At 41.1% G+C, this 11418-nt stretch overlaps 1 pseudogene; it reads right to left on the bottom strand.

Moving 5' to 3' along the window:
- Positions 1 to 2787: 2787 nt before the first annotated feature.
- LOC129676862 (C-type lectin domain family 2 member D11-like) lies at positions 2788 to 6462 on the bottom strand (annotated as a pseudogene).
- Positions 6463 to 11418: the final 4956 nt, after the last annotated feature.

The raw sequence follows: 11418 nt of genomic DNA, 5'->3' as shown, positions 1-11418 counted from the left end.
GCACTCCTAGACATATTTCAAAAATAGGCTCAAGAATATTGGCAAAAGAGGGTATAGCTTTTGGGTTTGCTACAGATATATCTTCAATCTGCATAGACGCTGGCACTGCTGACCCCATTGCTGTTCAGGTAGGCCTGGTTTTCCACGCCCTGGAAGGGAAACCTGAAAAGAAGCCAAAAGCAGTAAGTCTGCAGAGCCCAGAACTGCATTCACTCCTGCAATGAAATCTCGCCCATCTCCACTGCTTATTTGTAACATGAATGTAGTCAAAGAAAGACAGTCCTGTGCCAGCTTTGCACCTAGCAGCTTTAATATTTCCAGCTATAGCACTCCTAGGCATATTTCTAAAATATGCTCAAGTACACAGGACATTTGCTCAACGATGTTCATAGCAACTTCATTTGTAATAGCCAGAACCTGGAGAAAAACCCAGATGTCCCTCAGCTAAGGAATGCATACAAAAATTGTGGTATTTTTACAAAATAGAATAATACTCCACAATTAAACAAGGAAATCATGAAATTTGCAGGCAAGTGGTGGGAACTAGAAAAGATTATCCTGACTGAGGTATCCCAGGAGCAGAAAGACACACATGGTTATACTCACTTATACGTGGATATTAGACATATAATATAGTATAATCATACTAAAATCTGTTCATCTAAAGAAGCTACGCAAGAAGGAGGACCCTGGGTAAGATGAACAATCCTCACTCAGAAAGACAAATGTGATGAACATCAGAAGAGGGAGAAAACAGGAAACAGGACAGGAGCCTACCACAGAGGGCCTTTGAAAGACTCTACAAAGCAGATGCTGAGACTCATAGCCACACTTTGGGCAGAGTGCAGGGAATCTTACGAAAGAACGGGGAGAAGAAAGACCTGGAGGGGACAGGAGCTCCACAAGGAGAGCAACAGAACAAAAAATCTGGGCAAAAAATCTTTTCTGGGACTGATACTCCAACCAAGGACTATGCATGGAGATAACCTAGAACCTCTGCAGAGATGTAGCACAGTTCCTGTAATGGGAACATGGACTGTCTCTGACATGAACTCAGTGGCCTGCTCTTTGATCACCTCCCCTTGATAGGTCAATAGCCTTATCAGGCCACGGAGGAAAACAATTCAGCCAGTCCTGATGAGATGTGATAGGCTAGAGTCAGAGGAAAATGTGGGAGGACCTCCTCTATCAGTGGACTTGGGGAGGAGCATGGGAGCAGATGAGAGAAAGAGGGTGAGTTTGAAAGAGGAGGAGTGAGAGGGCTGTAGCTGGGACACAAAGTGAATAAACTGTAATTAATATAAAATAAAATTTTATACTTTATTCACTTTGTATCCCCCCATAAGCCCCTCCCTCCTCCCCTCCTAATCCCACCTTACCTCCCCCTTCTTCACGCATGCCCTTCCCCAAGTCCACTGATAGGGGAGGTCCCTCTCTCCTTCCTTCTGATCTTAGCCTATCAGATCTCCTCAGGAGTGGCTGCATTGTCATCTTCTGTGGCCTGGTAAGGCTGCTCTCCCCGCAGGGGAAGGTGATCAAAGAGCAGGCCAATCAGATTATGTCAGAGGCAGTCCCTCTTCCCATTACTATGGAACCCACTTGGAAGCTGAATTGCCATGGGCTACATCTGTGCAGGGCTTCTAGGTTATCTCCATGCATGGTACTTGGTTGGAGTATGAGTCTCTGGAAAGACCCCTGTGTTCAGATTTTCTGGTTCTGTTGCTCTCCTTGTGGAGTTCCTGTCCTCTCCAGATCTTACTATTTCCCACTTCTTTCATATGATTCCATGCACTCTGCCCAACAGTTGGCCATAAGTCTCAGCATCTGCTTTGATAGTCTGCAGGGCAGAGCCTTTCAGAGGCCCTCTGTGGCAGGTTCCAAACTTATTTCCTGTTTTATTCTTCTTCAAATGTCAATCCTCTTTGCCTTTCTGAATGGGGATTGAACATTTTAGTCACGGTCCTCTCTCTTGATTAGTTTCTTTAGATGTACAGATTTTAGTAGATTTATCCTATATTATATGTCTCTATGAGTGAGTATATACCATGTGTGTCTTTCTGCTTCTGGGACAGCTCACTCAGGATGATCCTTTCCAGTTTCCACCATTTACCTGCAAATTTCATGATTTCCTTATTTTTCATTGCTGAGTAATATTCCATTGTGTAGATATACCACAATTTCTATATCCATTCTTCAGTTGAGGGGCATCTGGGTTGCTTCCAGCTTCTGGCTAGTACAAATATAGCTGCTACAAACATGGTTGAACAGAAGCTTCTGTGAAGCAAAGGACACCATCATCAAAACAAAATGAATGCCTACAGATTGGGAAAGAATCTTCACCAACCCTTTATCTGACAGAGGGCTAATATCCAGTATATATATATATAAAGAACTAAAGAAGCTGAAAAGCAACAAACCAAGTAATCCAATTAAAAAATGGGGAACAGAGCTAAACAGAATTCTTGATAGAGCAATATCAAATGGCAGAGACCCTGAGATTTCACCTTACACCCATCAGAACAGCTAAGATCAAAAACTCAAATGACAACACATGCTGGACAGGTTGTGGAGAAAGGGGAACCCTCCTCCACTGCTGGTGGGAATGTAAACTTGTACAACCACTCTGGAAATCAATCTGGCGCTTTCTCAGACAACTAGGAATAGCGCTTCCTCAAGATCCAGCCATACCACTCCTAGGCATATATCCAAAAGAGGCTCAAGTACACATAAAGGACATTTGTTCAAACATAAAAAAAAATTTAATAAAAAAGGAATATAAAAAGTAATGAATATAAACTGTGGTCTATAAATAAATAAGAGGTTCTATTAAAATTGCATTTGTTTATAAAATAGCATATTCTAAGAACAGAATAATTATATTATTAAACTCATAACTGGAAAACTGGAAATAAGAACATTAAAAACTGGAGAAACAGTTTAACATTGTCCCTAATGTTTTAAAGAGAATGAAGTAAATTTTAGTTTTAAATACTTTTTAAATTCTTCTGTGTGTTAGTATAAATTTTGAAAAGAACGTATAATGTGTTTCCCCAAATTATGACAGAGTACAGATTCTTATCTTCCCTGTCATTATTAAAGCATTCCCATACTTCGCTTCCCTCCCACTTGTGAACCTGTGACTCTCCTGTTTCAACCTTTAAGTAGCTGGCCTTACAGTTGTGTGTCACCATATAACATCCACACACACTTTTGGGAACTCATTTCTGTGGTCTCATAGACTCAAAAGAAGGACTTCTCTGCACAAAAGTAAAAGTGGGGTTCACTAACATTAATTGTTCTTTACACTTCAGGTCTGATTGCCGACATCTATGTTAGACACATCCATGTTCTTCTAATCCCCTGTATGTGCAATTCTTCAAGATGGTTTTCATTTGTGATGTCAAGAAATATTCGAAGTCCTTTTGATAGCAATGTGGGAAGATGTGGGAAAGAGTAGCAACTGTAGATGACAGGCTAAAAGCATCTCTTGGCAAAGGCTAGAAAGAAGAAAAAGAATTTTGGCACTGGAGAGTATAGCTGTTGGGTTTGCTACAGATCCCTCTTCGATCTGCATAGACCCTGGCACTGCTGATCCCATTGCTGTTCAGGTAGGCATGGTTTTCCTTTCCCCGGATGGGAAACCTGAAAAGAAACCAAAAATAGTAAGTCCAGAACTGCATTCACTCCTGCAATGAAATCTCACCCATCTCCCCTGCTTATTTGTAACATGGATGTAGTCAAAGAAAGACAGTCCTGTGACAGTTTTACAGCTAGCAGCTTTTGTATTTCCAGGGTTTCTTATGAACACCACACCTTTGTCATTCATTCATGATGAACCCTGTAACATGTGTACAACGCAGTTGACTGGTGCTTGCTGACATGTTCAAATGAACTGCAGGCATCGGTAGTCTCATGGAGTGAGATTTTCAGTTCTGTTTTGAAGCATTTTATAAAGGAGAAAGCCGGTTTGTTAAATTACTGAAAGGATTTTAATGATGGACATGAATGGGTCTGTGATTTACCATTCCAGTAAAACAGCTGTGTTCAAATCCAAGAACTATCTTGGGTGCCCACTAAGGACAAAACTTTAGGGGCAGTTTTTCAGTGCCCTTGGAGTCTCTGCTTTTGTGAACAGGTATGGCTGTCCAAGGACTGATGAGTCTTGGCTAGCAGTTCTGCAGTGGCTTTTGAGGGTTTCAGAGCCCATCCTGCCCATCTGAGGTTCTGCCTACATCCCACACAGGGCATTTATCATCAACAAAAAGTTTTAAGTTGGTAAAGGAGCAGACAATACCTCCCTCAGGTGCGATCATCATTTGAGTAAAATCACACTAAGTAAAGGTTTTGGAAATGATGGCCAATAATACATGGGAGAACCTCCAAAGGATTTAAGTTTATGGGATGTGGAGTTTGCTGGGGATTGACTCCTGCATGTAGCACACACCCTCCCTCCCAGGCACACCTCCAACCCAAGAGATTTTTATTCTTCCTCTCCAGTACAGCTGGCCTCACGTTAAGGAGCCATTCATCTCTCAGAGCCACAACTCACACGTGATCACAGTACATAAACACGGTAGAGGGAAAAACATCTGCAAACATACGTGCTGTTATACTCAGTGTTGTCTGTCCATCTCCAAGTGAGCTGTGGCAACTCTCTGTGCAGACCAATCCAGTAGTCAAAAGTCCCCTTGTATCTACTTGGGAAATTCTGTCATGAAACACAGAAAGCAAATACTTGTGTCTCTCTGTTTCAGATAATCCTTGAGGCTCTCCACTCCACACCTTCCTCTAGCAATGTCAGGAGGGTGTAACTGAGGGTCATAGAGTTCGGAGGTGTCACAGCCTCCAGCTCTCAGTGGACCCAGTTGACATCTGTAATTCTAAAGTACCTCATTTCGATTAAAGTACCAAATTTAATGACACACCCCAGTGTGGCTGGCATGGTTCCTGGCTAAGCCACCCCTTGCTGTGCTTAAGAGTTGTCACCTTCAGTATACAACATGTGCCAGCTTGGAGAAAAATGCTCATGACCACCAGGTATCTGGGTAAAATGGCACCTCTGACCTCTCAGACTGACTGTGAGCACGACATGCGGTAATGTTTCTTCAGTGTCTCACAGCTTCATCCAGGTGTGTGTGACCATCACAAAAGCACACACTCACATGTTCCCCGAGTCTCCACCTGCTTGAGGTGGGAAACTTCCTCATGCTTCATCTTTACCCTCCCTATCTCCAGGCAATACATACTCAACAGAAAAAGAAACAACCCAATCCCTGATCATTACCAGCTCCTCCAGGTTGTCAAATCGAGCAAGTTGGGCCTCTCGTGCAACGCAGGAGGTCTGGCTGAAAGTCCAGTTACTTGTGGACTCAGAAAAATGAAAACATCTATTTCCAAATCCAATCCAGTACTCTTGGGCAAGCAGCATAGGTGTTTTTCACTGGTGCCTGTTCATTCTTTCTTACTAAAATTCAGACAACACAATGAATTATAACAAGCTTGTCTTGTCTCTTTTTGGCATCTTCTGTTGAGCTCAGCTATGAGGTGTGAATTTGATTGTAGCTTTCCCAATTGATCTGTAGGAGTCCTCTCCTGAGCACAGGAGGCCTTTATCTAACAATGTGGTACTAAAATCCTAAAAATTGATTACTTCAGGAACTCTCCATTTAATATGCTAACAAACCCAACTGAACATGGTAATTAAAACCATGGGTAATGGGGAGAGCCACTGTATCTTCCTGGCCATATTACTCCTCTCTGTCCTCACACTTCCTTGAGGTTCCTCCTTTGGGTATTGCTCTCCTTGTTCTCTGCCATGGACAGTTATCCCAGGTGGACAAGTGTCTCCTGCATCTCTGTCTAGAGCTTGCTGATGTCATCTTCCCAGAGATGCTGAGCCTGGCCTCCTGTGCACACCACAGCCTGTGCTGTTCCTTCACTGCAGCTTCCTGCTGGAGCCTGAGTTACCAGAGAACAGGAATTTCCAGTGTGTTTTCTCAAGCCCTTCCCACAGTGCCTGGCTCACAGTGGTCAGTAAGTATTTACTGACGATGTCAATGTGGACAGAATGTTACAGAATTTGGAGTATAACTCACTTACCTGACAAAGCAACAGAAAGCGCAGTCACAGCTACAGTGAGGACTGTGATCACTACATAGCAGCAGTAAAGCTTAGCAGGGAGACTCGGGGGAGAAGATTCTGAGACATTTTCTTTGGAGCTTTTTACCTGAAAATATAAACATGAGAACATGAATCTCCGGAACCTTTAATAGAAAAAGATAATTTTACCCAGAATCACTGTAGATTTGGGTTTCACTCCCCTAATGCAAACTCCCTCACCAAAGTTCTCGGTCCATAAATGATGTCTTTGGCTCCCAGAAGACTAGAAGAAAGGGAAACAGAATTTTGCCACAGAGTCTTCCAGTTATTGAACTAAGGGCTAGTCAAAGAGCAATAAACAGAACGAGTGAAATTCAGGATGAAAAGAGACAACAGTAAGGTTACTTACAGATTTAGTTCTGTAAGAATGGACCTGGTTAGGACCTAGGGGAGCATAATAACAATAAAAGTATAAAAGCAACCTGCCAGGTGTGGTGGCACAGGACTGTGGTTCCAGTACATGGGGAGTAGCGGTAGGAGAGTCAGGAGTTCAAGACCAGTTTTGGCTAAAATTGAGTAAGAGGCTGAGATGAACTAAGTTAGATTCCATTCTTTCAATCTGTCTATGTATCTAACTAACTAACAACTGACTGACTAACTGAACAACCAACTAACTCTTAAGTGAGCAACCAACCAACTTACTCTAATGAACAAAGTACATGGACTTCAACATATTAACAGAATAAGAAAATTAAAAACAGCATTTCAGTAAAATCAGCAAAAGAACGTGCAAAATGCAATTTAAATTCAAAGTTCCTTTGATAGAAATTAAAGCAACTTCCTTAACTTAACAAAAGTTTTGTGCTGAGCAGTTATATGTCAACTTGACAAAAGCTAAAGTCATCTGAGCCAAGGGACCTCAATTAAGAAAACATCTACTGTTTGTGTGGTGGTAGAAGCCTTTATTCTCAGCACTGCAGAGACAGAGGCAGGGGAATCTCTGTGAGTTCAAGGACAGCCTGGTCTACAAAGTGAGTCCAGGATGCATGGGCTCTGTTACACAGAGAACCCCTGTGGTTTCTGACTTTGTGTTTTTAATGTGTGTGTTTCTTGAGATTTCTTTCTTTCTGTCTTTCTTTCCTTTCTTCCTTCCTTCTTTCCTTCCTTCCTTCTTTTACATCCTGGTCTTAGCCTCATCCCTCCTCACCTACCAATCCCAAAAGCCCTTTGTCTTCCCCATCTCCCTCCCCTATTCCTCAGCAAAGGGGAGCCACCCTTCCCATCCACCCCAGGTCATGAAGTCATACCATAACTGAGTGTGTCTCTCCCCCATGTGGGAAGTAATTAAAAAGAGAGTCCATATCAGAAAGAGCCCCTTCTCCCCTAATAATGGGACCCACATGAGACCTGACCTGCTCATATTTACATCTTTGCAGGGGGCCTAGGTCCAGTCCATGCAAGGGCCTTGGTGGCTGCTTCAGTCTCAACAGGCCCCTCTTGGCCCTGGTTGGTTGGCTCTGTTGGTCTTCTTCTGAAGCTCCTATCAACCTTTTTTTTTTTCTAATTCAGTAATTAGGAAAGGACCTTTTCTGCTTTCCTAATTAGTGAATTAGGAAATTTTCCTAATTAGTGACTGATGTAGAAGGGCCCAGCCCATTGTGGGTGGTGCTATCCCTGAGCTGGTGGTCTTGAGTTCTATAGGGATGCAGGCTGACAAAGGCATAAGGAGCAAGTCAGTAAGCAGCACCCCTCCATAGCCTATATCAGGTCCTGCCTCCAGCTTCCTGCCCTGTTTGAGTTCCTGCCCTGACTTCCTCCAGCCATAAACAGGACTATGGAAGTAAACATCAAATAAACCCTTTTGTCCCCAAATTGCTTGGGTCATAGTGTTTTCTCCCAGTGATAGAAATCCTAATTAAGACATGTGTCTATGATACACCAACAGAAAAATCCCACTACAATCAGCATGAATGTTTTCTCCAGTAACACAGAACAAGGTCAAGGTGTCTGCTCACTGTTCTAGTGTGACTCTAAAGTCCTATCCAGCACAATAGCGCAAGAATAACAAATAACAGTCAAGCCTCATGGAGATAAAGGACTACATGGATATATCTACATATAAATTTCTATTGAAAAGAGTCTATTAAAACAGCTCTAAAATGATGAATGATATTGCAATGCTGTAGGAAAACATGTCAACACACAAAATAACTTTCACTTTTATACAGGAGTAATTGTCAAATGCAAACAACTGTATAAGAACAGCAGCACCAACAGCTGCCAAACACACATTATACATGTAATGACATATATTCACAATCAGAGTCTGGAAGAACAACAAGTGCTTTAACCTCTTAGCTGTTTCTTTAGTTCCTACCATGGGGTTTTTAAAACTATCAGCACATTTTAGTACAATTTCTTGAGGAAGAGAGAGAAAGAGAGAGAGAGAGAGAGAGAGAGAGAGAGAGAGAAAGCCCTTTTAAGGGACCAGAGCAGAGTGCTCATTATATTAAATCCAATTCATTTTTTGGGTTTGTTGATAAAGAAATATGCCACATCTTTTGGATTTTGGTGCCACAGAAACTTCTTAACACTTTCTCTTTCTAGTTGTACTTAAAACAAACATGTACTCTGAATTCAGTAATCAAGGTCCATGGCTTTCTTTTTAGTTAGGCAACCTGCAAATTTTCCTTTAAATATTCCTCCCACGTGGGTGTTTCACTTCTGAAAGGTATTTTATTTATTTATTTATTTATTTATTTATTTATTTATTTATTTATTTATTTTTCATTCATTCATTCATTGGCTTGCATATGTGGCCTTTATTGCTTCCTTTCTTTACTACAAGTTCTCTTCTACTTTTTCTTCTTCTTCATCTTCTTTTCCAATTTAAACCTCAAATATTTATTATGGAAAATGCCACACATACAAAAAAAAAAAAAAACAACAGTGTGATAAATTCTCACTTTGGACTAAGTTCTCTCACAGAAATGTGGGGTTTGTATGTGTATCTCTTCAGCTCATAAAAGTGGTTGCAGTTATGAAAAACATAACCTAAGCTGAAAAACATCTACATCTTTTCTACCTCTTTTTTTTTTTTTTTGTTCAGTATGAACACTTTGTTAAGTATTTCAGGAAAGCTAATATTCTTTTACTAAAGCAAACAAGGAAGCAAAGGAAAATTAAGGTAATGGAAGAAGATAGAAAAAATAAAAATAAAAGAATAAAGCAGACAGTTTTCAAATACAGAAGACAGTTTCCTTTCTGAAGATTGAAACATCAATTCGACAGGATTCTTTGTTTCAATAATGTACCACAACCTAGATATGCCAGAGGATTCCCTGGTTGGGGGAGGGGTTTCAGTGCCCCAGGGTACCTCACCTCCCTCCTTTCTTTTGAGTCACAGTGGATCTGAGAACTACAATTCCCAGCACCACAAATGACATCCTCAGCTGTGCACATGGAAAGTTGTGCTGTTGGAGTTTCCTTCACCCTGGGACATAAAGCGAATATCTGTAGCAACTTCCTGTCACTCACTAGAGTGAAATAGTTAGCTAAACACACATACACACACACCAAACACAGACTAAAGAAAAGAATGAAAAACAAAACAAAGCCAAAACCAACCAACCACACCAAAAACAAAATAAAACAAAACTGTGGCTCAGGCTCTTATAATAAATTTATTGTTCATTTCTCCTGCCCAGAAACACTTCAACATTTAATACTCCAATAGAGAAACTAGTATAACAGAGGCCTTCAGTCATGTCCACTTCGAAAGAGACCCACCATGACAGGCTAACAGGCAGGAGGGTTACCTCCTATGTGTTCCTGGTGAATCTCCCCTCTATTATTTTAGTTTGGTTCATATTGCTTTGAAATACTTACCCATGTCTACCTCTTGCAGGCAGTCTGGAGTAGCGGGCTCTGTCTTCAGCAGGCCTGTGGACACCTCTTCAGTCTTTGCAGCACCCATCTGTGAGCTGAGAGGAAGCCACTCACTGAATTCGGGAGGAGGTTGGAAACTTGAAAGCCTGGAGAGGGAGAAAGAACCTTGTGCTCTGTGTGTGCTTCCTGTTATGCACATTTACAACACAGCCCAGACAGATGATTCCTCAATCACTCCTTATTAGTCCTAAACACTTCACCTCTCAGCACACAGCTTTCTGTTGCTCAGAGAAACAGAATTCCAAAGTAGGAGATTATGTCATGAAATGAAGTAAAGTTTAAACACAATATATGAAACTGATGAATGCCTTAGAAGTCCTGTCAGAAAGAAGCCAAAACCATAGAATGGAAAAAAGACAACATATTCAACAAATGGTCTAACTGGATGCACAAAACTAAAGTTCAAGTGGATCAAAGACCTCAACTTAAAACCAGATACACTAATTCAATTAGAAGAAAAAGTGGGGAAGAGCCTAGAACTCATTGTCATAGGAGACAACTTCCTGAACAGAACACCACCAGCACAGGCTCTAAGAGCAACATCAATAAATGGGACCTCATGAAACTAAAAAGCTTCTGAAAAACAAAGGACATTGTTGTCAGAACAAAACGAGAGCCTACAGATTGGGAAAAGATCTTCACCAACCCCTACAACTGACAGAGGGTTGATATCCAGAATACATAAGGAACTAAAGTTAAAAAGCAACAAAGCAAGTAATCCAATTAAAAAAAATGGGGTAAAGAGCTAAACAGAGAATTTTCTGTAGAGGAATATAGAATGGCTCAGGAACAGTTAAAGAAATGCTAAAGGTCCTTAGTCATCAGGGAGACGCAAATAAAACGACCCTGAGATTTCACCTTACACCCATCACAATGGCTAAGTTAAAAAACTCAAGTGACAATACATGCTGGAGAGGATATGGAGAAAGGGAAACGCTCCTCCATTGCTGGTGGGAATGTAAACTTGTACAACCACTTTGGAAATCAATCTGGTGCTTTCTCAAACAATGAGGAATAGTGCTTCCTCAAGATCCAGCTATACTACTTCTAGGCATACATCCAAAATACGCTCAAGTGCACAATAAGGACATTTGTTCAGCCACATTCGTAGCAGCTTTATTTGTAAGAGCCAGAACATGGAAACAACCCAGATGTCCCTCAGCTGAGGAATGCATACAGAAATTGTGGTACATTTACATAATGGAATACTACTCAGCAATTAAAAACAAAGAAATCATGAAATTTGCAGGCAAATGGTGAGATCTAAAAAAGATCATCCTTAGTGAGGTATCTAAGAAGCAGAAAGACACACATGGTATATACTCACTTATAAGTGGATATTAGACATATAATATAGGAAAACCTACACAA

Source organism: Psammomys obesus, unplaced genomic scaffold, assembly GCF_907164565.1.
Source record: "Psammomys obesus unplaced genomic scaffold, mPsaObe1.curated_primary_1811, whole genome shotgun sequence".
NCBI lineage: Eukaryota > Metazoa > Chordata > Mammalia > Rodentia > Muridae > Psammomys > Psammomys obesus.
This window is presented reverse-complemented; position numbering and strand designations above follow the sequence as displayed.